Source organism: Elgaria multicarinata, chromosome 1 (genome assembly GCF_023053635.1).
Source record: "Elgaria multicarinata webbii isolate HBS135686 ecotype San Diego chromosome 1, rElgMul1.1.pri, whole genome shotgun sequence".
In the NCBI taxonomy this organism is placed as follows: Eukaryota; Metazoa; Chordata; class Lepidosauria; order Squamata; family Anguidae; genus Elgaria; species Elgaria multicarinata.
In genome coordinates this window covers 32022152-32048755 of record NC_086171.1, presented here as the reverse complement: position 1 = coordinate 32048755, position 26604 = coordinate 32022152, and positions in this window count along the sequence as shown.

The following is a 26604-nucleotide window of genomic DNA, read 5'->3' as shown; positions in this document are numbered from 1 at the left end:
ATAGGAGAGATAAAATCGTGCTGGCCGAAGCATGATTCTCCCCTTCAGAGAACAAAGAACAACATGCTGTCCTTAGCAAAGTTCTTGACAAAGGGGTGACCAATTAATCTTGCGTGAGTTATGCACAGCATCAGCACAGCTGCACGGCACATCTCCTGAGATACCCTCCCTGGAACTGCCATTCCAAACACTGCCATTCTTCTGCATGAGTTATTAGGGGCATTCCAAATTACTATCTATAGATCCAACTTCCATGAACTCAACAGATGTGCTGCGGTTCCAGAGGCTGCCTTGGGTGACCCATATGCTTGATACTTTTAGGATATTGCTGCAATGACTTCTCAGACTTACAAACAATGACACATAAGAAGAGCCCTGCTGGATCAGACCAAAGGTCCATTTGCTCTGCTATTCTGTCCATACAGTGGCCAACCAGCTGCCCTCAGGAGACCCACAAGTAGGACATGAGTGCAACAGCTGGACAGGGATAACCTGGCTTCAGTTGTCCATGCTCTGGTAACCTCCAAATTAGTTGACTGCAATGTGCTCTGTGTGGGGCTGCCTTTGAAGTTGTTTTGGAAGCTGCAGCTTGTGCAAAATGCAGCAGCCAGATTGATAACCAGGACCAGAAGGTTCGAGTTTGTCTGGCCCGCTTGAATTGGCTGCCTGTACGTTTCCGAGCCCAATTCAAGGTCCTGGTTTTAACCAATAAAGTCTTACATGGCTCAGGACTACAATACCTGCTGGAACACCTCTCCCGACATGAACCTACCCATACACTGCGCTCAACATCTAAGGTCCTCCTCTGAGTGCCTACTCTGAGGGAAGCTCGGAGGATAGCAAGAAGGGAAAGGGCCTTTTCAGTGGTGGCCCCTCAATTATGGAACAATCTCTTCGACAACGCCCGCCTGGCACCAACATTGTTACCTTTTCGGTGCCAGGTCAAGACTTTTCTCTTCTCCCAGGCATTTAACAGCAAATGCTGAGTTTTTTAACTGACCCCAGAATAGTTGTTTTAAATGGATATTGTCTTGGGTTTCTTTGTATTTTATGCTTTTTATGATTTTAAATTTTGTATATTTGTTTTTAATGTTCACTGTTTTTAACCTTTGTAAACCACCCAGAGAGGTTTTGTTTCAATACAACCAAAGGACACCAGGTTGAGTAAGGCTGTACCTCTTTCAGCACTGTCTCTAAAGAAAAAAAGTTGCTCCATCTGCTTGAAATTCAGCAGGTCTAATGCAGAGGGAGGTTACTTTGGGAAGTCCATGGGCCATTTCCACCACCATCCCATGTAAATGCTGGAAAAATAAATAACAATTTTTTAAATGGCATCTAATTTAGCACCAAAAGGGTCTAAATTAGCTTTTGGTACTCTGTAGCCACTACAACATCATTTCCCCCCCCCCTCAAAAAATATTAGCTGAATTTGGGAGGTGGCAGGGGCTATGCATGGCTCGTGGCCCACATGTTGCCCACCCCTGGTCTGATGTCTTGAAGGCATGGTAGAATGCCGGGAAATACCGTGCCGTTTGGATGGAAATCACCGACAAAGCAGATAGCAGATGATGGTCAGATCTACACCAAGCAAGATATAACACTTTGATAACCGTTTGAAAACAGCATATGGAATATGTGCTGGGCCACAACAGCTATCAGTCCCATTACAAACCATTATAAAGCAATAGTGTAGATCCTGCCAAGATGTCATCACATCTATGCACTCTGCATAAAAGAATGGCACTACGGATATTCTTCAGCTACAGCGTATTATAGAATAAACAAAACCATCTGTATACTTATCACTAATTTCGCCAGGAAAAAAAAGTGTGTGTGTTCTCTGAGTAATTATTGATTCTTTATCTTTAAACTGGAATTCAAGACGAGAGCACATCAGAGAGAGGACACCTTCAAATAGAGGGCAGTCCTTGGTAAAAGAGGCCACCTGGCCACCTGACCTACAAGCCCTGCATGCACTTCGTCCTGCTCTCTGTACGGGAGGGTTTGGCCCTGCCGCAGTACGTGAAAGGCGCGGAGCACGTAGGAGAATGGCCAAATGCTGTGTTTTATTGATACTCAGCCAGAGGTGTCTACATATTCTTCCCGATTTCTCTCCCCCGTCCTGTTTCTAGGAGGCAGATAATAAAATTAATTAAAGTAGGTTTTACTGCACATTTGGGAAAGTGATGGGCCCTTGTAGCGCTGGATCAGCAGTCTGCGATTTCATATTTGCATAGGATTAATAAAGGAAAACAAGATAATTTATATAGCAGCCCAGGCAGATGAGATGCTCGTAATTGATGGAATTGTCTGTGTAAGTGCGCTGCAATCTATTTGCTTACTAGGGCTGACAATGCCGGCGTATTTCACTGAGGAATGCTAAGCCTCAGGCGGCTGATATAGGAACACCAATAATGCTGGGTGGGGTGGGGGGGAGTCTAATGGTATTATTAACTCCCCAGTGGCATTCAGTCCCGTGGGATGCAGCCGGATCCAACACATCTCAACAGCTCTCCATGACATGCCAGCATTGCACACCATTCTTGGTCCCACAGCTCCTTCTGGCAATACTTTAGCACATCGATGGTCACTATTTTTCAAGCAGGGGGATGCTGTCATGTCTAACCCTACTGCCCCTGTTTTGGGAAAAGGTGTTTCAGGTAATCAATTAGAATCAGATTCGGAAATAGAGGAGGTGACGCCAGACACCAGCCAGCCTGTACCAGTGGGGGAGGAAGCTCTCACGGGCAATTCCCCAGCTGAGAGTCACCCCTCTCCAGAGCTTATCTCCTCAAGGCCAAATCCTACACACTCAGTGGGAAGTGGGGTTTCTTCCGGAGGTGAGCGTCCCAACAAGCTAGCTGATGCTAGGGTCCGCCGGAAGCTGAAACGCACGCCGCGGAAGGAAGGCGTGAGAAAGTCGGTTAGATTACGCCAGAACCTGCCTCCGCACCAGGCGTTCTGAAGTTCCGGGCGTTTGAGAAGTGGCTTCCTATTCTTCTTGAGTGGACAATTGTCTTGCTTAGTTTGCAGACTTTTGCCTAGGGGGACATTTCCAAGAGGTTAGACTCTATTCAGGTAGAAGAGACGTTTATTGCTTAATAAGAGCTTTGTGGATTTTTTATCAAGCCTCGTCATTTGCCTCCCATCGAGAGCAGGAGTGTTCTGAGAAACACGACAGACTTTTTGACTTCAGGCACTGTTGCACCAAGGCCACTCACTGCACAAGTCCACATGGCTTCCTCTCTCCTTCTTGCCCGATTCCCCTCTGCCTCCAGCGGCTGTGCAGTGCATCACTTCAAAGAGCCAATCACGTTGCTTGTGGCCTCCACCCCATCACAGCTAATTGGCTGATTGCTCCTGTGTTCTCCACTTCCCCCCGCCCCTGCCACATGACAGTTGAGAGGCAGGCTTCCTGACTCCCCAGCCCCAAAGCAAAGCCTCCTCTGCTAGGCCAGATCACAGCCGCTGGCAAGCAATAAGGCAAAGCAGAGCTCCTGCTGAAAGTGAGCAGCTACTGCAAAGGGGGAGGGAGAGAGAGAGAGAGAGAGAGGGAGAGAGAGAGAGAGAGAGAGCACTCGGGTGGCTGAGAGCCACTGGCAGTGAAGAACACTGCCTCATCAGCATATGAGCCTCTGCTGTGTGTGGTCCTTCTCATGCTGCTCTGGTGAGATCAGAAGTTGTCGATCATGTGCAAGGGCCCACAATGCAGTTTCTCCAATGCCAGCGCTGGCCCAGAGCAATGCTGGTTCCCGCAGTCAGGCACGTGGGAAGTGATTGTCAGTGAAGCGCTTTGAAATGCGAAACTGTCCTCCGCACAGCGTTCTTTGATTGTGTTCATAATGAGCGGGCCTGGCACTGTACAGAGTACAAGAGGACAGGGCCCTGCCCCGAGGATCTTACACTCTGACATTTGAAACAGGGGAAAGCCCAGAGGGGAGAGGAAGCAGGCAGCAAACAAGCAAGGAACATTTGTCTTTGTTTCAATTGCAATTTATTTTTATTTATTCATTTATTTTAAAATTGGAGGTTGAAATTTCACAATAAAAAACGAATTTTAAAAAGGCTTGGTTACAGTAGGGCAGCCTTCCTCAACCTGGGGCGCTCCAGATGTGTTGGACTACAACTCCCAGAATGCCCCAGCCAGCTGGCTGGGGCATTCTGGGAGATGCAGTCCAACACATCTGGAGCGCCCCAGGTTGAGGAAGGCTGCAGTAGGGCAGCCTTCCCCAGTCCACTGCCTTCCAGATAGGGTGGCCATTTACACATAGCAAAGAAAGAGCAAATGCATCACTCCAAAGGAAAATGAGCACACGAAAAAGGGGTTTGCATAAAATTTGCATATGCTAGTTTTATGTACAGTGTAAGTGCACCATTTGAAATAATTACTGTAAGTTAAATAGAAATAAAATGTGTCTCCCCACAATGGGGAAGATTGTGACTCAGGATGAGCAACTTCAAAATCCCTGCTTTCCCTTCTGACGCTGGTTTATCTTTAAACCAACCTTGGACCGGACAGCCCTTCTATTAGAGAATACCGTCAAGCAGAGGAATGTCCCCTGTAAAGTAGGGCACACAGCCACCCTACTTCCAGATGGTTTGGACTACAACTCCCAGCAGCCTCGACCATTGGCCACATTGACTGTGGCTGATGGGAACTGTAGTCTAAACCATCTGGAGGGCACCAAGTTGGGAAAGGCTGCATAGGGGCTCAGGGATTTTCCAAAATGTTTCATGAAAAAGGTGAATTTGGACGAAGGATGGGAGAATCAGGGATGCTGAAGTTTGCCGAAATGCTTTGAATTTATGGTCAAAGCTGGGCTCAGCTTGCTCCTGTTCTCATTCCTGACCTGTTTTCATTTGAATATGACAAGTACATATTTCAAATGGGGAAAGTGTCATTTTGAATGTGAATGCAAGATTGGGGATTTGAGAACATTTTTCAGAGAACCTGCACTCCCATTCACGTACAGGGCTGCAAATGGGGCATCCTTGAGTGATTTGTACAAAATTATATTTCATCCTGTTTTCGCACCAACATTGTCCTAAGTACTTTTCTGGTCTGCATAGTCAATGGGACACACGCAACATTAGATGGGCAAGATGAAATAGCATAATGATAAGCTTGACTAGGAGATATGGAAAGGGGATTTGTAGGAAGAAGATGTGGCATCATACAGGTTTCTGAGGGGTAGTTCCAAGCACATGGGGCAGGCAAGAAGAAAAGCAGAGTTTTTTGACAGAGTGGCTGACAGTTGGAGGGTGGTGGAGCTGGAGGACCAATGATTACAGCAGGGATGTATCAGGATATAAGGGCAGAGAGGTGGGTGGGGAGACCATGGAGGGCCTTGAAGGTAAGGCCAAGGAGATTGTGATAGATCCAGGAGAGGACAGGATGCCAGTGCAGGGATCCTGTGATCAGAGCCATGGGAGAGGGGACTGGTTTCTGCAGTACCATGCTGGATAGACATGGGGAACCAAGCTGAGACCATAGAAATCCAGAGTGGAGAAGACTGTAGTAGTCCAAACAAGAGATAATCGGGGCCCAGACCAGAGCTTTGGCAAGAAGAAGGACCATATTTTGGCAACGTTTTAAGATCAGAAGTGACACAACCTGACAGTGGGCTGAATATGGAGAACAAATAGGACACACGCACACAGAGAGAGCAGTCATTGGTAAAGCTAAAGCAACCTGTTCCTGTTCAATAGGATGGAGGCCACATTGCCAATGGACAAGGATGGTGTATAAGGCAAGGAGGACATGGGAGGAAGGATAAGGAATTTGATCTTGGTCATATTTAGTTTGAGATGACAAAGCATCCAAGCAGCTGTGCAGCTGTGGTCCCTTCTGGACCTTTAGTGAAGCACATGCACAATGGAGAAGGGTGAGATAACAGAGGGGATGGTCCTCCCCGACCCAGGTGGGTTTATTCGAAAGCAACCATGCAGCCTCTCTGCAGACATCCAAACAAATGTGCATAGGTCAAGGGGGGAGACCACCGCCAGAACCCTGCCTGCCTATCTCCCTCTGCAGGTTTTTTGGTGCCCAAACTGAAGATCTAAATGGGGCTTACATTTACATGCATTCATCCAGCGGAGGCTGGTGTCTCCAAAGTCTGTGGGGTGGTGAATCCACTCCAGGTTTCAGTCAGAATTCTAAAGGAGCAACCCAAGGTAGCTCCTTTAGCGTTCTGACTAGTTCTGATTGAAACCCAGAGCAGATTCACTGGCCCACTGACTTCAGAGTCACCAGCCTCCGCTCCATTCATCCCTTTGTTCAATGTTCCTCTTCCTTCCCTTTCTTTTGTTTTCTCTCTAACTTGCAAGATTCTGGCAGGCAAGGACCTGCTGTCTTTTATGCTGATGTTACTTACTAAAGTCCCTAATAACAGCAGCAGCAATCAATTTTAAAAAAAATAACCGGAAAGTTTCTTATTCAAGGCGAAAGTCAACATGCAATACACTCAAAGAAGGAACTTCATATATAAATGGTGGGAGGGAGAGAAAGAGAGCGAGAGAGCAAGCGAGAGCAAGATGACCCTACACTGAAACTAGCAAAACACCATCCTAGATTGATCGCTTAGGAAATCTTTGGCTTGTTCTGAGCACCCTCTTGTGGAAATACATAGCATGACATATAAAATGGATTTATTTATTAATATTTAACATGGCACACCAGCAAGTCATTTTCACAATTAGGAGAAAAGGTCGTTTAACTTGTTGGAATCTTATTCTGAATGAAGAGCATCCTAATAATAAATTGGATGTACAAAATAAGAAACTGTAAAAAAAGAAATTTTAAATGCGTCATCTGTTTTCAGAAAGAATCAAATACAAATGTAGATTTTGCTCTTCGGTTCTCTGCATCAAAGTATATGTATGATCGTTTCTCAAATATCCATAATTGACCTTAATTCCAGTATTCGGAATTGCTGGTGGCAAACACTGGTGAGTTGCAGTGCATTCCAGACACACCGTGTGAATTCAACTGAATATCATGACTAGCTCCAAAAGCTTTAATTCAGGGACAGGGCATTGAAGAAGGAAGTTTTGTGGGGAGGAGATCCACCATCAGCTCCCTCTGCCCCATCCCTGTGTTGGGAGATCTCTAGATCTAAAACAGAAGTTCATGGCTGGCTGGGGAAAGCTGGGAGTTGTAGGACTTTTTTTCTGTCTAAACACGCGTAGGATTGCACCCTAAATTCATCAATAAAATAAACTCTAAGGCTGTCATCCCTACCCTGGTGTCCTCCAGATGTGTTAGACTACAACTCCCATCATCCCCAGTCAGCATAGGTATTGTAGTCCAACACATCTGGAGGACACCAGGTTGGAGGAGATTGTCCTAAGGTCTAGAGAAGAAGTCCTGACTACTGCTCATAAAAATGACATCACTATGCCCATGTATGCCTGAAAGACAAAGGATGGAAGGTATTTTCAAGCTGTTCCATCAGACATAAAATAGGTCAACTTCAAGACTTCGATGAGGATAGACGTGCCAGCATGGTGACTAGACTCCCATTCTCAGACACTTTGCTACACGGCTGCTGTCAAGGCTAAACTATAGGAGGCCATCAATCTAAGCACTGGCCTATGGGTTGGATCCAGGCTTAGAGCTTCATCACACCAGCGTTATACTGTGCTTTCACTGTGAATTACATGCAAATGACTCTGATGTTTTCCACTTTATAATCTGTTTTTATTGTGAAGTACTCCGACGCATCCTGCTTTGATTGCACTCCTTCCCCAAAAGAAGCGACGTATTTTGAACCCCTTTAAGAGTGAATCTTTTGTTTTCTCCGAGCAGCCACAGGGGGCGCAGGAGGAGGATGAGAGCAGAGTCACCCAGCCGAAGTGTTCTGGCACTCAGGAAGGTGCTTCCTTTCGAGTACAGATACTAACAGCTCAGTCCTATCCCTGCCAATCGCAGAAACAGTAAGCTCTTTTGAAGTTGCTTTTGCTAGTGTGTGTGTGTTGTGTGTGTGTGTGCTTACGCTTGAGTAAAAACACACACAGAAAAAGTGGAGGGCCCCCAAGGGAGCGTCTCTCCCTCGTCACCCCACCCACCCTCCCCGTAAAGAGATGCTCTCGCCTGTGCGAAGTTTCCTTCCTCTTCCTCCTCCGCCGCTGCTGCCTGGGGAAACGGCTGCTCCCGGGGCACGCACAGGAGCAGGGCGGAGGGGGTGGGATGTGGCCAACAACAACAGCTTTCATGCACCTATGGGATAATTCGAGGGAAATGGGTAGGTGTGATGAAAGTTTTAGTTGTCCTTAGAACAGACAAACTGAAATCAATAGGTTTTAAGTTAGTCAGAAGGACTAACTTGTCCCATTGTTGATTTCAATCAATCTACTTCAATCACGCCTGGATCCTAACCAATTTTTTCAGTGGGGAGCAGTGTTGAAAAAACATGGTATAACGCGATCCTTTCCCCTCCACCACATGTGTAGCCTTCTCTCTGAACTAGACCCTCTGTGGGAGGCTTTAATCTCACGGAGGTCTAATATGAATGATGTCCCCTCAACAATAAAAGGGGGAGGGGGGAATGGAGTTGGAAGTAGAAAGTATTGTGCAAACTGGTCCTCTGTGAAATTGGGCATGGAATTTTGCAAGCCCAATTGGCTCACTCCCACTCTGATTCAATTTCACAATCTCCACGACACATTTGCCAGTTGGACAATACACAAATCTAATAAATAAATAAAAAGGAATATCTATATATGATCAGATCTCCACCCTCCACATTCACCATCATTAAACTCCCCATTGTTATCCATCAATTCCCGCCCCCCATTATCAACCCAATCCTGTTTTCAGTGGGGCTTCGTCACAGTGACGTCTGCATAAGCTGCTGCCTAAAAAACATTATTTCAGCTGGTTACAAATCAAGAAGACAGATTGTTTAACACTATTTTTACCTTATTATTTATCAATATCTCTCCAACTATGCTTGAGCTAAGACAGAAATAAAAACCACCCACATTTTTCACCTATATGGATCAAAATCACAGAATGTCCTGAGGTTTTATTAATGTGAAAATTACTCATCTGATTAGCATTTAATGAGCCCAGCTCTTAAGAGTTGCAGGTATAACATGCGAGGGCCACTTGGCCTTCTTCTCTGTGATTCATAGAGCATTATGAAGCAAACTTTCATATTTAAATTGGCAGAGAGTTGTTGTTTTTTAAAGAAGAACTGTATGCACTTGTATTTAAAAGATGGGAACAGCAAAACTCTCATTAGGATTCAGGACTTGGCTATTTAGGAAAAGTTTTGGATGAAAAGAAATTGACAATACATGTTCTCTCCCACTTCCACAAAGGTGAAGGCTCATTAACACTGGTGTACCTTTAAGGAAGTGTTGCCTTCATTTATTTATGTTTTAAAGTGTTCTGTGCTTGCTAAAAGGTGGTAAATATGCCATACGTTCATTTTAGCATGTGACCGCTGCTCTTATACCTGATATATCAATAGTGTGATCAGCCCTAGGCCAGGGTTCATTTTGGCTTATTCTTGATCTACCGATGGGGAAACCACATCATAGGAAAAGTGGAATCATGTTTGGTTGGCTATATATTCTAAGGATGGAACTAATGACACCAGACTGCTGCTGAAAATGGCATCTCAGAGTCAAGTTCTCCCTCTCTGCTTCCGTAATGTGTAATGGCACTTACCACAGTGCGAAGATGCCAAGATGTTGTTCCTTTCCCTGTCCCTGCCAGGAGCAGTCAGTGACATGGAATGGGAATGGGAAATGCATAACATCATGACAGGGTAAGCCAGGGAGAAACTAGCACAGGGATGCCATTTTCAGCAGCAGACCCATGTCGTTTGAAAAGTGTATTTCTGTCCTGAGGAAAAAATTCAAAACTTACCGTCTTTGCCCTGTCACAATGGTGCTGAGTCTTTTTCAGCCCAAGGGCTGAACTCAATTTTGGAGAAGCTCCCGGAGGCCACATTCCAGTGGTGGGCAGGGCCAAAGGCAAAAGAGGGAGGGGCAAAATACCCCAAACAGCAAGCCATTTTAGCTTACGGCTCTTACGGCCAGGAACTGAGCCTTAGGAGAGACATTTCAACCTTTTAGAATTGGGGGAGGGGGAACTGTGCAAAAGCCAGGAAACACCCAACGATTGGTGGTCAGGCCAAGTGGGTGCATTCAGGCCAAGTAGGTGGGTCCATCTGGCTGGACCATGGAGGTCCCAACTGGGATGCCAGGCAGGCTGAGTTTGGCCCATGGGCCTGAGACTCAACACCCCTGAACCATTAGCTTGCAGCAAAGTAAATAAATAAATAAAGTCAACAGCTTGTCATGCAGATGGCAGAAAGTTGCTCACCATTAAGTGCCACCAAACATATTTCCTAGAAATATTTTTGATACTTGCTATAGGTTCTACACATCACGGGGAAAATATCTGTCAGCTGCAGTGGTCAAAGAAATGCCTGGCACGGTGTTGGAAGAGACAGCAAAGATAGATGGATTGGGGGCAGCTCTGAGTTTCTCATGACACCATGGCTGGCTCCAGGGTTGGGAGCCCCCCCCCCCCAGTAAAGTGCCGTCGACATCACCGGCTGTGGGTTTATACAGCAGGAGCAGGAGGCAGCAGGGAAACTGCCATTTTGAATTCCTCAGAATTTCCCCAAAGAGGCAGAGTTTGGGTTTCTTTGGTTTAGGTGGCTTATTTTACAAGATTATATTTTCTCGCCAAGCAGCTAGACTTGTTCTTAAATGCTAGTTAAAATCTGAGGCATCACAATGAGACTTTCTGTTCTCAGAAAGCAGATTACATCTCTCTCTCTCTCTGACTACCCCCTTTTTTGGGTTAAATCTGCTTTCTCTAAAATCTGATTTAAATTAATGCTACTTTCTCTCCCTTCCTGCTCCCTCCTTTCTGCAAATGCCTTAAAGAGCCAAAGAAGAAAGCCTGTCACATGACTGTGTTATCTTTCTGTGGCGTTATCAGCTGAGATGAACCAGGCCTCCTACCATTTTGTGGTTTTCATCTGTCTAATGAAGATTAGAAAAGGAGAACAAAAGGGAAAACAGCCATATATTCAGGAAGCTCATCAGAATATGAGCTTAGGGGGGAAACGGTGAATATGGGGAGACTTGATACAAGAGGTGAACAAAATTATACATGGTGTGGTGAAAGTGGACAATGGGACATTTTTCTCCCTCTCCCATAACACTAGAACCCAATGGGAAAATTGGTGGGAGATTCAGAATAGATAAACAGAAGGACTTCTTCATGCAGTGCATCATTAAACTATGGAATTCACTGCCACAAGATGGTATAAAAATGTAATAAATAAATAAATAAATAAATAAATAAATAAATAAATAAATAATAGTGACGGCCACCAATTTGGATGGCTTTCAATGGGGATTGGACAAATTCACAGAAGATAAGGTTATCACCAGTGGCTACTAGTCCTGATGGCTATATGCTTCCTCCAGTATCAGAGGTAATATACCTAAGTACACCAGTTGCTGGGGAGCATGAGCAGGTAGCTGGTTGGCCACTGTATGAAGAGAATGCTATAGAGCCATCCCTGTTCTCTTTCTCTTTAAGCCACTCTCTTTACTGTCTCTTTCTGCCTCCCCCTTTTCTTTCTCTCCCTTTTCCTTTCCATGCAGACGGCTGCCAGGGAAAAGACAAACTGCTCTTCAGAGGTCCAAATCGATTGCATGTAGAGGGCTTTTGAAAATAGGCTGAGGGCTATATAATATTAGGTCACAGGTGGCATATGGCCCTAGGATCACAGGTTGCCCTCTCCTAGGGATGTCAGAGAAATCTGCAATGAAATCAAATGAGTTCGATTTTTATGAATCCGACCTGTGGATGCCGCTTTTCCCCTGCCAGGCAGGTTCTATGGACTTGTGGACCATTTTTCTAATGTTCCCAAACTCTGTGCAAATTTAGTAATAGAAAATATGCCATAAATGTGCATTTCCTCTGTAGAATAAAGCATGAAAATGCACTGCTGGGAAGAATTTGTGCAAGGGCAAATTTGCCCAAATTTGGAAGGTAAAAAATAACCGGATTCCATCGATGAGCAAAGGAACGAAAGGCAACTGATAAGCTGTGAAACACAGATGGGACACATTTTACAAAATCCATGCTTCCATCCCCTATGTAAATGTACGTTGTTTTAATTCATTTTAGCTTTCATGGCTGATCACAAAGAATCCTAGGGGGCATAGTTTGGTAAGGGAGGTGAAGACCCTTTGTTAGAGATCATTGGTACTAAGAACTAAGGTCTTAGCTAGACCTACCTGATAGTCCATGATGGAGGAGGGAAGATCTTGGGGGAGGAGGGAAGATCTCGCGTTGCGATTGATGCAAGATCCCTCCTCCATTTACATGTGAGGTGCGACGACCTCAGGAAGAGAGGCGTTGCGCCCGCCATGTTTTTAAAGGAAGAGGAGCGCATGAATGCCCGTGCGCTAAAGGTAGGTGCTTTTTTAAAAAAAGAATTTCATTTCCCCACTCCCCCCACCCTACCCCCGATGGGCGCAGTGCTCCTGAGGAGTGCTGCGCCCCGTGCGCAGCTCCCGGCTCCACACGAATAATCGTACAGAGCCGAGTCAAACCGCGGCAACGGGCCACACGTTCCATAGTCTTGGGTTCAGCCCTAGATCGTGGAAAAACAGGGCCAAAGGGGAGTGCTCTATCCCGGGGCAAGGGGCAAGGGAGGGATGATCCCTCCCTGATCCCGGGATCCCCTGTGCGTCATATGGACGCACAGGGACAATCCCGGGGTTCGCCCCATGATAAGGCCTAAGGTTCCCAAAACTCCTTAGAGGGAAAGAATGACCATAGTTTAGATTGCCTTGAATGTAGGGTAGGTATCTCCCTTTGACATGATTGGAAGCTTTCCTTCTGTGACCAAGGTGGACAATGGCCCCATCTACACCAAGCAGAATAGAACACTTTGAAAGCATTTTGGAAATGGTATATGGAACGTATCATGGGCCCCAACATTTGTCAGTGCACTTCAATCCTGTTATAAAGCAGTAGTGTAGATCCTGCCAATGTCATCTTCATTCTGATGGGAAAGAAACGGTTAACATACACACATCCTCCCCATATGATGCAAACTTGACAAAAATCACCCTCCTCTTCCCATGTGGGTATTAACTGTTTAAAAAAAAACAAATGTGACCTCATTTGACATGTTTATGGTGGAATCGTAAGCATGTTTAGACAGAAAAGTTGTCCAACAATTCCCAACGTCCCCCAGCCAGCCATGCTGAAAACTGTAGGACTTTTTTTCTGCCTAAACATGCGTAGGATTGCATTCTTAGGGCGTTACTAGACGAGGCTCTAGCGCGCGTTACCTTCCGCAGTCACGTCGAGGCTTCCAGATGACGTTCACGAGGATCCGCCGTTATCCCGCGGTGAAGCCTCTTTCTCCCGACTTTAAAAAAGTGAGTTTTAGGGCGCCTTTTCCTGCTGTCCCGCGGTAATTCGGAGTACGTGTGGGAGGATGTGAGGTCACTGCGGTCGGCACTGGTCAGGAAAAGGCGTGCTAAGGGGGAGTGGTCAGCGGCTTCGGTCAAGCCGCCTCCGCCATTTGCGCGCAGTCCGCCAGCTGGGGCAGCGCGGCGGAGCGGCTTTTTTTTTTTATTTCCCCAGTGACAGTTTGCGCAGGAACGGAGGAACGGAAAAGTGGCTGGTGACTCCTTGCGGTGGGCAGCTACCGTGGCCGCATAATGGCGGTGCTGTACGCTGCCTGTTAGTGTGGGTACCAGGCTGGCAGAGGGCAGAGCTGTTTGTGGGCTGCTGCCATGGCTACGGCCAGATGTGGGTTGGCTCCTTGGGATGGGGCACAGGGCACAGAGGCGGTCATCGCCGCCGACACCTCAGAGGCATGATGGGAGATGTAGGCACAGAGTGGCCATGCAGACGATTGACCTCGGGTCATATGACACCCGCCACGACCCCCATCAGGAAGTGAGCGCATCAATGTTGACCCTCAACAGCACCAGCAGCACTTCGGCTGGCACTGGCACTGCCGCCGCTGCCGCCGCCAGGGCCGGCGGCGGCATCGCTGACGGCTGCGCAAGTTTGCGGTCTTTCGGACGTGCGCAAACCGTGCAGCGAGCGAAAAAAAAAGCCGCGGCAATCAGGCCGGTGTGGCTGCGCAACCGTGCTCGCGGCGGCAGCAGCACAACCGGCGCAAACTTCCGCCACAAATCGAAGGCAGGTGTGGAGCATGAGGCGTCACGGCTGAACGGGAAAAGCCGCTTTCACCGCTCCTCAACGACGGAACACCCGGTAGGTCTAGCAACGCCCTTAGTGACACATTGCGTTTGGTCCTAAAGGTACAAGGGGCCGGCCCTGACATTCTTCCAAAGAAATCATGGCGCCCATGTCGTTTTTCAAACGGGTCTGTTTGCTGACAATCTGGCCATTTGGTGGCAAAGTCACCCACTTCACCATTGCTGGTGCTCCTGGGCCTACATCGTCCCATCCCCACCTCCGCCCATCCGAAAATATATTCAAATTAGATCATAACATAAAGGAAGAAAATGCAAAAGAGATGCTAACGAAAAGCTACTGTTCCATTGGAACATGTTTTTGAAGTTGCACTGTGTCATATCCCTATGAGCATATCAAAGCTGTTTTCAAAAGAGACGACCGTAAATTGTCTTATCCGCACCCATCAGGCAGATGAAAGCCAGGAGGATCTCATATTGCAGATGGCTGCCCTGTTCATGAAACAACAAGAAAGAAGACGGGGGAGTGGGGGAGAAACAATCTCCCACTTTCAAACTCTCATCTTAATTACTTAGTACATTTCTTATTAAAATGGGAAATGAAGAAAACGCCTCCTTTTCATGAAATATTCAGAGTCCTTTTGAATCGTTTAGCACCAAACGCTTTTTCAAATCAAACTACTGCAGATGGGGAAAGTGACAATTGGTTTGTGTAAAGATGCCTCCAGAGAGAACCCTGAACTCCTAATTGCATGGTTACCAAATGCCTTTCTTGCTGCCAGTTATTTTATGAAGGTGTTGTTTGCTTTAGATCTTGCTTTACCATTATGTATATCGTTAACAACACATAGCTGAAAAAGGAGCAACAGGCTACACATATAAATAACCAGGTAGAGTGGCATGTTTGAACACAAACATATGTGCTGGTCCTCTAAGAACTGGACAGGTCCAGCGTGCAGTTTACCATCTATATTGGACTGGACTTATACCAATCACCTGGCTTCCAATATGTTCCCAGGCCCGATTCAAGATGCTGTTTCTTTTTCACATGGCTTGGGATCAGGTAAGGTGGCCAGATATGCTCTTTTTCAGAGGACAGTCCTTTAGTTGAAGGGCTGCCAGTGGACTGACCTCTATTTCAAAGTGTCCTCTGTTTGTAGGGCTTTCCTGATAATTCTAGTTTAAAGATAATGAACCATAAGAACTGTTATACTGATACATTTCCTCTTTGGGGGGGTGATTTATAAGTCACAATTCCAGGGCCAGGATATCTGAAAGACCACCTCCTCTAATACAAACTTGCCTATAGTGTGCAGTCATCTTTTGAGGCTCTGCTGTATGTCCCACCACCAAAAGAAGTTGGGTTGATAGGAATGTGAGACAGGGCCTTTTCTGTGGCAGCACCCTGACTGTGCAATTCCCTGCCAGGAGAGTTTAGACTGGCCTCCATAGTTGCTTAGTTCTTGGTGGGCGTTAAGAATGCATAGCCAGTTCACTGCCTGCTCTCCTTTCCGCAGAAACTGGAGTCTCTGGGGTGTCAAGCGGTTGTCACCCAAGAATCTTCCAGTTTTTATAAGCATTGGATTCCACCATGAGTTTGGAGCATTGTTAAAGTCGCCCTGAGCAAGCAGCTCTAATTGGATTTCCCCCCCCCCCTTGTTTTCCAGTTCTCTTGGTACTTTATCTCCTGTCATATTAACAACACATCCTACAGCTCTGCATTCCCAGTAATTGTCGTCTTAATGATGTGAAAATCAATATCAAATGTAGTGTTTTAAAAGCCATTATTGGTTTGCCGAGCGAGGAGATCTCGGGGAAAGAATGTGGTCCTCAAAAGTCTCTGATTCAAATAAAGAAAAAGATATCTGAAACAGAGTCCTTTACATATCATTCATCCCCCTTTTGCTAACAGGATAATTGCTGTTATTAGATCAGGAAGAGGTTGGCAGTGCAGGAGGGGAGGGCTCTCTCGCACTCCTTTACAAATCAGAGTATCGGTATTTGTGAAGATAAGAATTAGCTCGCTAGGTCAGAGTGAGGTCATCTGGTCCTGGATGTTGTTTCCACCAGCAGTCAGCTGGAGCCTCTAAGAAGCTCTCTTCTGCTATTGTGCGTGATTGCATCCCTTGCACACAATATGTTTTGTGTTACATAAGAACATGAGAAGAGCCATGTTAGATCACACCAAAGGGCTATTGTGACAAAATCACAATGCTTGCCATGTTGAATTTGCATTAATGTTTAAAGGTGTTGGCTGGGATAAATACAGCCCAGATAAGTTAGGGTTAATTTTATGGTAGAGAGTGAGTGGAAGGTGGGAGGGGCTTGTGTGTGTGAGGAGACTGAGTTTATTAGGGTTTAGTAGGGGAGTTTAGTAGGGGAGCAGACAGCTAGTCATGGGGTGGACAAGGCCTTAGGGATTGATATAGCTACATCTAGTTAATGGGAGTAAGAAGGGGGTAGAGTAGGCAGGATAACACCAAGAAGTAGGTGATTAATTACAAGATATAACACCTCTTGTTTTAAACAAATATTAATGTTTGTTTTAAAAATACAAAATCCTACATACAATCATAGAATCATAGAATAGTAGAGTTGGAAGGGGCCTATAAGGCCATTGAGCCCAACCCCCTGCTCAAGGGAGGAATCCACCTTAAAGCATACCTGGCAGATGGCCGTCCAGGTGCATCTTGAATGCCTCCAGTATGGTGGAGATTGAGTGGAGACATGATAGCACTCTTCAAATACTTGAAATGTTGTCACACAGAGGAGGGCCGGGATCTCTTCTTGATCATCCCAGACTGCAGGACACGGAATAATGGGCTCAAGTTACAGGAAGCCAGATTCCGGCTGGACATCAGGAAAAACTTGCTGACTGTTAGAGCACTACGACAATGGAACCAGTTACCTAGGGAGGTTGTGGGTTCTCCTACACTAGAGGCATTCAAGAGGCAACTGGACAGCCATCTGTCAGGTATGCTTTAAGGTGGATTCCTGCATTGAGCAGGGGGTTGGACTCAATGGCCTTATAAGCTCCTTCCAACTCTACTATTCTATGACTCTATGATTCTATGGTAGAGCCCATGACCTCCACAGAGTAATCCTGTAGATCCTATTCAGAAGTAAGTCTAAGAGCATGCAGTTGACTTACCCCCAGATAAGTGAATATACGATTGCAGACCCAGAAAAGAAAATTGCTATTTCCACACCTAGTTTGCTCTTCCCAAGATGTATGATTTTCACAATGTTATTTGTCTTGTACAGATTATGGAAAATAGATGGCATCCCATATGTACCTGCCTGGACCTTAAGATAATCTTCAGGGCTCCTTCACCAGGAGCTCCTGCCAAAGGAAGTGAAGTGAGTGGTTAACAGGAAGAGGGCCATTTCTGTTGTGTGCCCCTCCCCCCCCCCCAGGCTGTGGAATGACCTCCCTAGAGAAGTTTGCCTGGCACCTACATTGAACTCTTTCCGGCATAAAGTGAAGACCTTTTTCATTTTAGCAGCCTAGTCTTTTAGCTCTGCTGTGTTAAATCTGTATTTTCAATTTGTTTTTTAAATCTGTGCATTGTCACTAGGTTTTATTCTGCTTGTACTTTTATATTGTGAGTTTAAGCTTATGTTGTACCTTGTGATTTATTTTTTTTTGTGAACCGCCCAGACAGCTTCAGCTATTGGGCGGTATAGAAATGACATAAATAAATGCTCAGTGGGCCTGTTCAGAAGACACCTTAAACTCTGCTAGTTAAGGCTTTTGGTTAAGCAGCAGGGTTTAAAGTGTCTTCGGCAATGCATTTTACTAAACCCTGCTCACTCGCTAACCACAGTCGGACCGTCTGAAGCAGGGTTAGGGGCTCTAAACGTGGCTTAAAGTAGGCATGTGCTCCGCTCCGATTAGAACCGGAGAATCAGAAGCGAATTGGCCTGCTCTGCCTTGCCCAGAGGCGGAGTAGAAGCGGACCGCGGATCCCTAGAAGCAAGGCGAAGAGAAGCGCCCATTTTCGGAGCGATCCTCTTTCCGCGGACCGATCCAATCGCCATTTTGAAACATTTCGCCCATAGGATTGCATTGCGGAAAAGAAAAGGGGATAACTGTGTTGTTTTTGAAGCTATCTTTCTGAAAATTCTTGTGCTTAGAGAGTGATGGCTGGGGGTCATTTTGAACCTACTCTCAGCTCTCTGCGTGGTGCAGTTCGCTTGCTAGAATTTTTAAAAAAGTAGGGTAAAGGCGGGAAAAAGATTACCTTTTCGATTGCTGAGGGGCAGAGTCAACTCCCGGTCATGATCACATGATCCCAAAGTTGTAGGAGGGGATAGGCAAAATGGGTAACTTGGGATTCTGGGAACTTCTCTTTCTTAGTCTGAACGGACTTTTCCCAGTGTTTTTTAAAACAGTAGCCTCACCAAATGCACAAACACAACCTGAAATCATAGTAACAGATAGGAAACACACAGCAGTGCTACCCACCCTAACTTTGGGGAACAACTGAATACATGTGGTGCAAGGGGATGAGCTCCCCTAGGGCATGTGGACGTGCCCTCACTCTCCTGTACTTGGAGGGCCATCAGAGCCCTCCAAAGAGTAACCCAGTAGAGCAATGCCTATCATGAGTTGAAGTGAGCGTTTGCTTCTTAAAAGACTGGTACCTACACAGGACCAGTCAAATTGGCAGATGATTCCCCCTTTGGGCACGTCCACCCCCACCCCCACCCCATTACTAGTAAAAGACAGATATAGCCTTTTTAAAAAAGTTCTTCTTGTTGTTTATTCAGCAACACTGCTGCTTTTAATTCCACCCCTCCTTTGTTTATTTATTTATTTATTTATTCCATTTTATATGCATTACTGGCTTATCCTTGGCTCACTTCCTTATGCCCCCAGAAATGTCTGCTGCCTGCCTGCCTTCCCTCCCTCCTCCCCTGCCCGCCTCGCAGGGATGGTTTGTGTCTGGCTTTGACTCAGGGGAGAAGTCCTTCCTGCGCTCAAGTTAGACTTTTGGAAGTTCCAAATCCATTTTTCAAGTGTGGAAGAAGATTCATATTTAGGTTGATCTCTACTCCCCAATTCATGGCGTCTTGGGATTTCCTTTGAAATGGCCCCATTGAGCTGTCTGCAGGTTTAAGCTCCGCCAAAAATCAAGGGATGATGGGATTGCCTTGTACCTTGGCACGATTGTGTGTCTAGATGGCATCTGTGAGTGTGCCCACTTCCCTTTTTTTTATCTGTCCAAATGTCAGAGAACAGTCCACGTCTGCAAATGGGGTGCCCGATTGTCATAAATTCCCCAAAAATCAGGGGATGATGGGACTGCCTTGAGTCTTGGCGTGCATGTGTATCCCTTGATAAGCTATCATGGTGGTGAGTTTGAGGTTTTTAACATGCAAATTGACGGAGCTATCGAAAGAGATGTGAATGGGGTGCCCGATTTTCATAAATTCCCCAAAAATCAGGGGATGATGAGACTGCCTTGAGTCTTGGTGTGCATGTGTATCCCTGGATAAGCTATCATGGTGGTGAGTTTGAGGTTTCTAACATGCAAATTGACAGAGCTATCGAAAGGGGTGTGAATGGGGTACCCGATTTTCATAAATTCCCCAAAAATCAGGGGATGATGGGATTGCCTTGAGTCTTGGCATGCGTGTGTATACATCCATGAGGTGTCATGGTGCCAAACTTGAGGTTTCTAACTTTAACAGAAAAAAAGTTGTATATTTTTTAACTTAATGCAAGCCTATGGGGGGGAAAAACGGAGCTCCGATCCGGATCTGGATCTCTGCAGCGAAGTGGAGCGGACATAGGCGGAGCGGGGGTGGAGCGAAGCGGCCCAATCTGCAAATTGTGGATCTGGAAGAGAAGCGGAGCGGGGGGTCCATGCACACCCCTATCTTAAAGTGTTGTGTGCATCAGCACAGTTTGTGGTTAGTGCTAACTCCAAAGAACCACAGTTTGGATAACCACAGAACTTGAAGTGTCATCTGAACAGGCCCAATCTGTTACATAGGAGCACCGTGGTAGCAATCAGCAGGATTAATCTGAAGCATGGCAGATATTTACCGAGTTATTTTCAAGCAGAGGGGCAGGCATGTAGAACGATGAGAAGTAACAATAGCTGGAAATATTTGTGACAGGCTGCCAATAGGTGAAATAATCTTTGTCAACCAATTCTTTATCTCAACTGGTTTTAAAATGTATTCAATGCAAATAGATTTTACATATGACCTCAATATGGGTGCCTTTTTGAGTTAGGAAAGGAGGCACGGTAGCCTTTGCTTATTAAATGATGTCTTCACTTATCTTTAGGATGGAAAGAGGCCATAACTCATAACCCTTGCTTTCCATGCAAAAAAAGGTTCAATCCTGAATAGCTCTAATTAAATCAGTGGTAGGTGACATGGTGCCCACAGACACATTCCTTGGTGCTCACTGAGACATGATATTCTCCCAAATTTGTATTTTGAAAATATTTGCCTATTTTAAAATTATTTGCATATTTTCTTACCATTTGCTGGGATGGCTTCAAAGTGAATTGGGAGCCTCTAGCTGCCATCTTAATTTCCCTTGAATACCTCTGGGCAGGTGACTTGTCCTCTGTGGCTGGCCATTCCCACCCATGGCAGCCATTTTATGGAGCCTCACCGATGAAAATGAGCTCTCCAGAATTAAAATTGAACCCACGCCAATTAATCCCCTGAAGTTTTAAACCGATTATAGCCTGCAGACCTATTTTTTAATCCAAGCCTCTAATGACAGATCCTCTGAGGGAGGGAATTGTCCTCTAATGTCTCTGGAACTAGTATGAAATGTAACCTGTCTCCAGTTACGTCCTTTGATACCCTAACTTACTGTTTTCCAAAGCACTCGTTTATTACCATACATGCCACATTTATTCCCTGTCACGAAACTGATTCTGAGTTATCGCCTCCAGGAGCGAAGTCTGCCAAAAGAAAGAGAGCGTTATCGTAGCTTCAGCTGGGTCCGTGGCTGGGTGCCGCTCATTAGGGATTTGCTGCTCTACCTTCACATCTGAAAGATAAAACTCCTCTCCCCAATTTCCAACCTGTAGCTTTGTTTTGATTAGAGGATGAATTGCAAGCAGACATAAAACAAAATGGCCACTGCTTGATATATAATTGGCAGTATCTTTTGCCTGATGTGTAAAAGAGACCGAGCGAAAGAGCAGCATCTGCGGAGCTAGCTGGAAGCAGACGTAGCCGAAGTACCAATGTTCGCTGCGTAACGACAAAGGTGTCTTGGCAGAGGGCCTCCAGCTCCTGTTACTACCAGCATATGTTTCTGCCGTAATGGGTGTCAAGCTCATTTAGAAAAAAAATTGCATCTATCAAAATCGAATGGCCAGCAGAATGGTTTATTGGAAGTGGCCTTTGGGAAGTAGCTCCACCACTTAAATGTCATTATTAAACCTGTAGTTATATAGAACAAAAAGGTACAGGCACTGGCATTACAATGATGGAAATAGGGCTATGAAAGTCACTTTTTTGTATATTGTTTGTAAGGGGTTTTTTTAGGGGTGTGCACGGACCCCCCACTCCGCTTCACTTTCAGATCCGCCATTTTCGGATCGGGCCGCTCCGCCCCGCCCCCACTCCGCCTGTGCCCACTCCGCTCCGCTCAGAGCTCCGGATCCGGATCAGAGCTCCGTTCCCCCCCCATAGGGGGGGTTACTGGGCCCTGCCGCCATCGCCGCCCATGCGGTGACGGCGGCAGAGCCCGGTAAGGGACCAAGGGAGAGGGGGACCGCAAGCGGCCCAGACTTCCTGCTGGAACCACGGGCTCAATTGAAGACGCTGGCGGACCATGGACAGAGGCAGGTAAGGGAGAGGAGGTCGGGGGGGATTACCGGGCCCTGCCGCCGTCGCCAAATGGGCGACAGTGGCAGGGCCCGGTAAACCCCACTTACCTTTCCGGCGGAGCTCCGGATCGAGGCGAAGGATCCACCTTCACCTCGATCCTCTTCGCCACGCTCCGCCGGCCCCCCAATCCTCTTCGCCTCCACCTTAAGGGCAGGCGAAGCCCCGCGCTCCGCTCCTGCTTCTACGGTCCGATTAGAAGCGGAGCACATCCCTAGTTTTTTTATCTTATGTAACCTGCCCAGAGAGCCTTAGCTCTGGGGTGGTATACAAATGTAATAAATAATAATAACAACAGGCAGATCTGTTGTAGTCCAATGATCAGAGTGTGGCGCTTGGGTCTGACAGTAGTCATAAAGTCCCTAGGTGGCTTTGGAGCAATCTTTCAACCTCAGTTTTCCATCTGTAAAATGGGAAGAATCGTGGGTAGCTGCCTCATACTGAAACTGACCATTAGACCATCTCACTCAGTACTGTCTACACTGACTAGTAGCATCTCTTCAGGATTTGAGACAGAAGCCTTTCCCAGTCCAGAGATTAAAGCTGGGACGGACACACACTGCATGGGACTAACAGATTTGTTCACACACATTCGCCATGCACAGAAGTGAATGCACACATACGTGTACTTGCAATTGGGAACCCTACCAAGCGGAGAGGCTATATGCGTACACTTGTATGCACACTGCTCAGTTGTATGCACACTGTTGACTGCTCAGAAGTTGAGAGTGAGATGGGCAGGCATGATTCCCCCTCCCCCTTACCTGTGTTCCACGGACACATAACTTTGGGTGAATGGAACTATTCCCATTCACTTGCTCAGGGGGTTCTCAAAATTACTGGCTAATTCCACATGACCTAGAAAAGCTGGAACATGCTGCACAAGGGATTGGATCTAGAGGAGAAATCCGCAATGGATTCAAAAGAGTTTGGATTTCTGCAAATCATACCTGCAGATTCCACAATAGACCACCTTTTTCTGAGTTGTGCGAATTCCATGGACTTGCAGACCAGTATTTTTTTTTTATTTTGCAGAGGGATTTGATCCAATCCACATTCACACAAGCACATTTGCAAACAGTAACGAAATTCTCCTACATCCCTTTGAAAGATCTGATTCTGTCAATGAGTAGATGGAAGATGCCTGACATGGGACACTGACAGAAGAGATTTAACAAAATCTGTTTATCCCTAATCTGGACTTTGTCATATATAGAATAGACCCATTGATGCCAAAGGGACTGGGCTAATTGGGTTTAATAGGACTACAAGTCCCAGTACTCCTGCCCATTGGTCATTCTGGCTGGAGCTGATGGGAGTCCAAAACATCTGAAAGAGAACCAGGTTAGGGAAGGGTATTTTAGGCTGTTTCAGGATGTTGGCTTAGGTTGTTACTGTGAGGTTTTACTGCATGTGGCTATGTTGTTAAGTTTAATATGAAAGTTTATTAAGGTTTGCAAAATTTAAAGAAGGTACTCAGGGTAAGTATGAAGCCACAGAGGGAAGAGTGAGTGCTGGGTGGAAGGAGAGTACTAATTGGATGTTTGAGTGGAGCGTCTGGATTGGCTGTTAGAAAAGGGGCGGAGTCAGAGGAGTGTGCAGTATATATGCTGCTGACAGGTATGAGAGAGATTTGGAATAGAGATAGGAAGGGTCTGCATGTTTTGGTGGATTAAAGGTTGGGGAGAGAATAGTGTAGCCTAGAAGGGGTAGAGTAGGCAGGAGAACTTATAAAGTTACATTTGAAACGTTGAAGTGAAATTACCATCTGAAACAGTTATGCATTGTACTTTGAAACCATTACATTTGTGAACTGAGAGAACCAATTAAGCTTTTGAACTTGCATTAACGACTTGTTAATAAAATACTTTCATTTACACCTGGTCATTGGCGTACAGGTTGATCTATGGTGGCAGCAGAAGGGAGAAGTTTGGGGCGAGGGTGCAGATCTGTATACCTGTGGGGCCTAGGCAGAAGAAGGCGTGCCACAGGGATGGCTTTAGCATCCCAAACCCTTGACGAAGGCGCCTGAGCTGGGTCCTTTGGGTTCCAGAAAGAATAAGAGAACAGTATAAAGTAGTGGTTGTCACACATGGTGGCAACAGGAGTAATCCAGAGAAAACCCAGTGTAGAGGTGGTTGTCACAGTTACCTGAGGTGTCTTCACCCATGTGCGTTTCCCGTTGTAATGTAACTATTTCTTCATCTCAGATTCCTTCTTATCACTGCCATGGTTCTAATTCCATGGTAGGCAGAAGCAGTCTTATGCATATATTTTGCACGGGTATTCTTCATTTTGAGAAGCTGGGTAGCTAAAGTTGGTCATGGCTGAGGCAGAGAAAATGTCAGCATGTCGAATTCAGCACACAGCGCTGAAAAGTCCTGATACAACGCTGAGCAGCACATTGGAACCTTCCAGGCTCCTTATGGATTTTGCTGTCAGTGTTAATAAAAATCAAGCAGAGAGTGGAAAATATTATCCAATTAAATGGTTTTTGAGAAAGCAGAACAAACAAACAAACAAAAATTCGGGATTTATTGAAGGGCTAACATCTTGACAATAACGGAGGTGGTGGGGACCTACCAATGAAGGGCATCAGGAAATTACATTTGGCAAATGAAACAAAGCAAACAAGGGGGGGTAGATTTTGAGGACAACATCTGCTGGGAACATGTGTAGACTTTCATGACTCAACTGCTCCAATAAAACTCTCTGTAGGTCAAATATACTCACATGTAGAGCAGTGAAACTGGCCAGATGATTTGTTTACCATGTTTGTGTGCCACCCGTTTGCATCACACCCTTTGTCTAAAAAGTTCGTGATGTTCTACAGGTGTGTGTACATCAGGGCTGCCTTATGTTTGGGCACCTGGTGAGGGGCTCACTGAGGAACTCCTTAAACTTGCTCTTCTTTTCATCACTGCAACCTGCTTGTTCGCCTGCCTCTCACTCTGACCTAGACCATGATGGTCAGGAGGAGGAGGAACAGTAGATGCCTCGACCTACTTGCTCACTGGCTCTCTGCTTGTCAAGCAGGGAAGTGGTAGCAACAATGGGAAAGAGAGGATGAGGAGCAACAGCAGGTGGTGACAATGGTGGGGAGAAGATAGACTCACGGAGGGAGGAGGGCCCATCGATGGTGCCTTGACTAAAGGCCCACACACTACCTGGAGCCATCACTGGTGTACATATCATAGAATCATAGAATAGCAGAGTTGGAAGGGGCCTACAAGGCCATCAAGTCCAACCCCCTGCTCAATGCAGGAGTCCACCCTAAAGCATCCCTGACAGATGGTTGTCCAGCTGCCTCTTGAAGGCCTCTAGTGTGGGAGAGCCCACAACCTCCCTAGGTAACTGATTCCATTGTCGTACTGCTCTAACAGTCAGGAAGTTTTTCCTGATGTCCAGCTGGAATCTGGCTTCCTGTGACTTGAGCCTGTTATTCCGTGTCCTGCACTCTGGGAGGATCGAGAAGAGATCCTGTCTGTGTGACAACCTTTTAAGTATTTGAAGAGTGCTATCACTCTTCTACGGATTCTACGGAAATAATTCCAAGGTGGTTGTTGAATCTCGGCAGCTGAAACAGGCCCTAGTGATCATAGTCTGAAGTTCTCCTCATTAGAGTAATCAAGAAAGTTTCTTTCTTCTAAGTTCCCAAATTCAGACTAGAAAGTTGACCAAATATACCACTTGGAAGTACGTGAAGATACAGGGTGGAGAGAGAGAGAGATGCTTTTCTTTTTATTTATTTCATTTATATACCACCCCATAGCCGAAGCTCTCTGGGTGGTTTACAAAAGTTAAAAACAGAGAGCATTAAAAACAAATATATAAACATTTAAAACCATCAAAAGCATAAAAACAACAATATCCATTTAAAACAACTTTTCTGGAGTCAGTTAAAAACGTATTACACCTCAGGCTACCGATTTTCTCTTCTCTGGAGGATTATAATAACATGTGAAGACTTTTAATGATCAGAAATTGAATGCAGGACCATAGCTAGTCTTCCTCACCAGAAAGGGCTGAGCCTGACCCAATTCCAGGAAGGGCATCCAAGAAATGAAGGGGGAATTGGTGATGTTCTCATTACTCAAAGACACTTCTATTACTTTCCCATAGGGGTGTGCACGGACCCCCCCCCCCGATCCTCTTCGCGGCCGATCCGCAAATTGCGGATCAGGCCCGCTCCGAGCCGCCTCTATCCGCCTGGGGGCCACTCCGCTCCGCTGCGGAGCTCCAGCACTGAATCGGAGCTCCGCAGTGGGAGGAGTGGCGTCAGGTAAGGCCCTCCCTCCCTCCTCCCCCTTACTTGTGTCTGTCACGGCCCATCCCAGCTTCACTAGAGCCCACGGATCAACCAGGAACTGTAGGCCCCGATTGCGGCCTACACTTCCTGGTTGAGCCGCGGGCTCTAGTGAAGCTGGGATGGGCCGCAATGGACTCAGGTAAGACCCCCCTCCCCCTTGGTCCCTTACCTGGCTCTGCCGCTGTCGCTGCATGGGCAGTGGC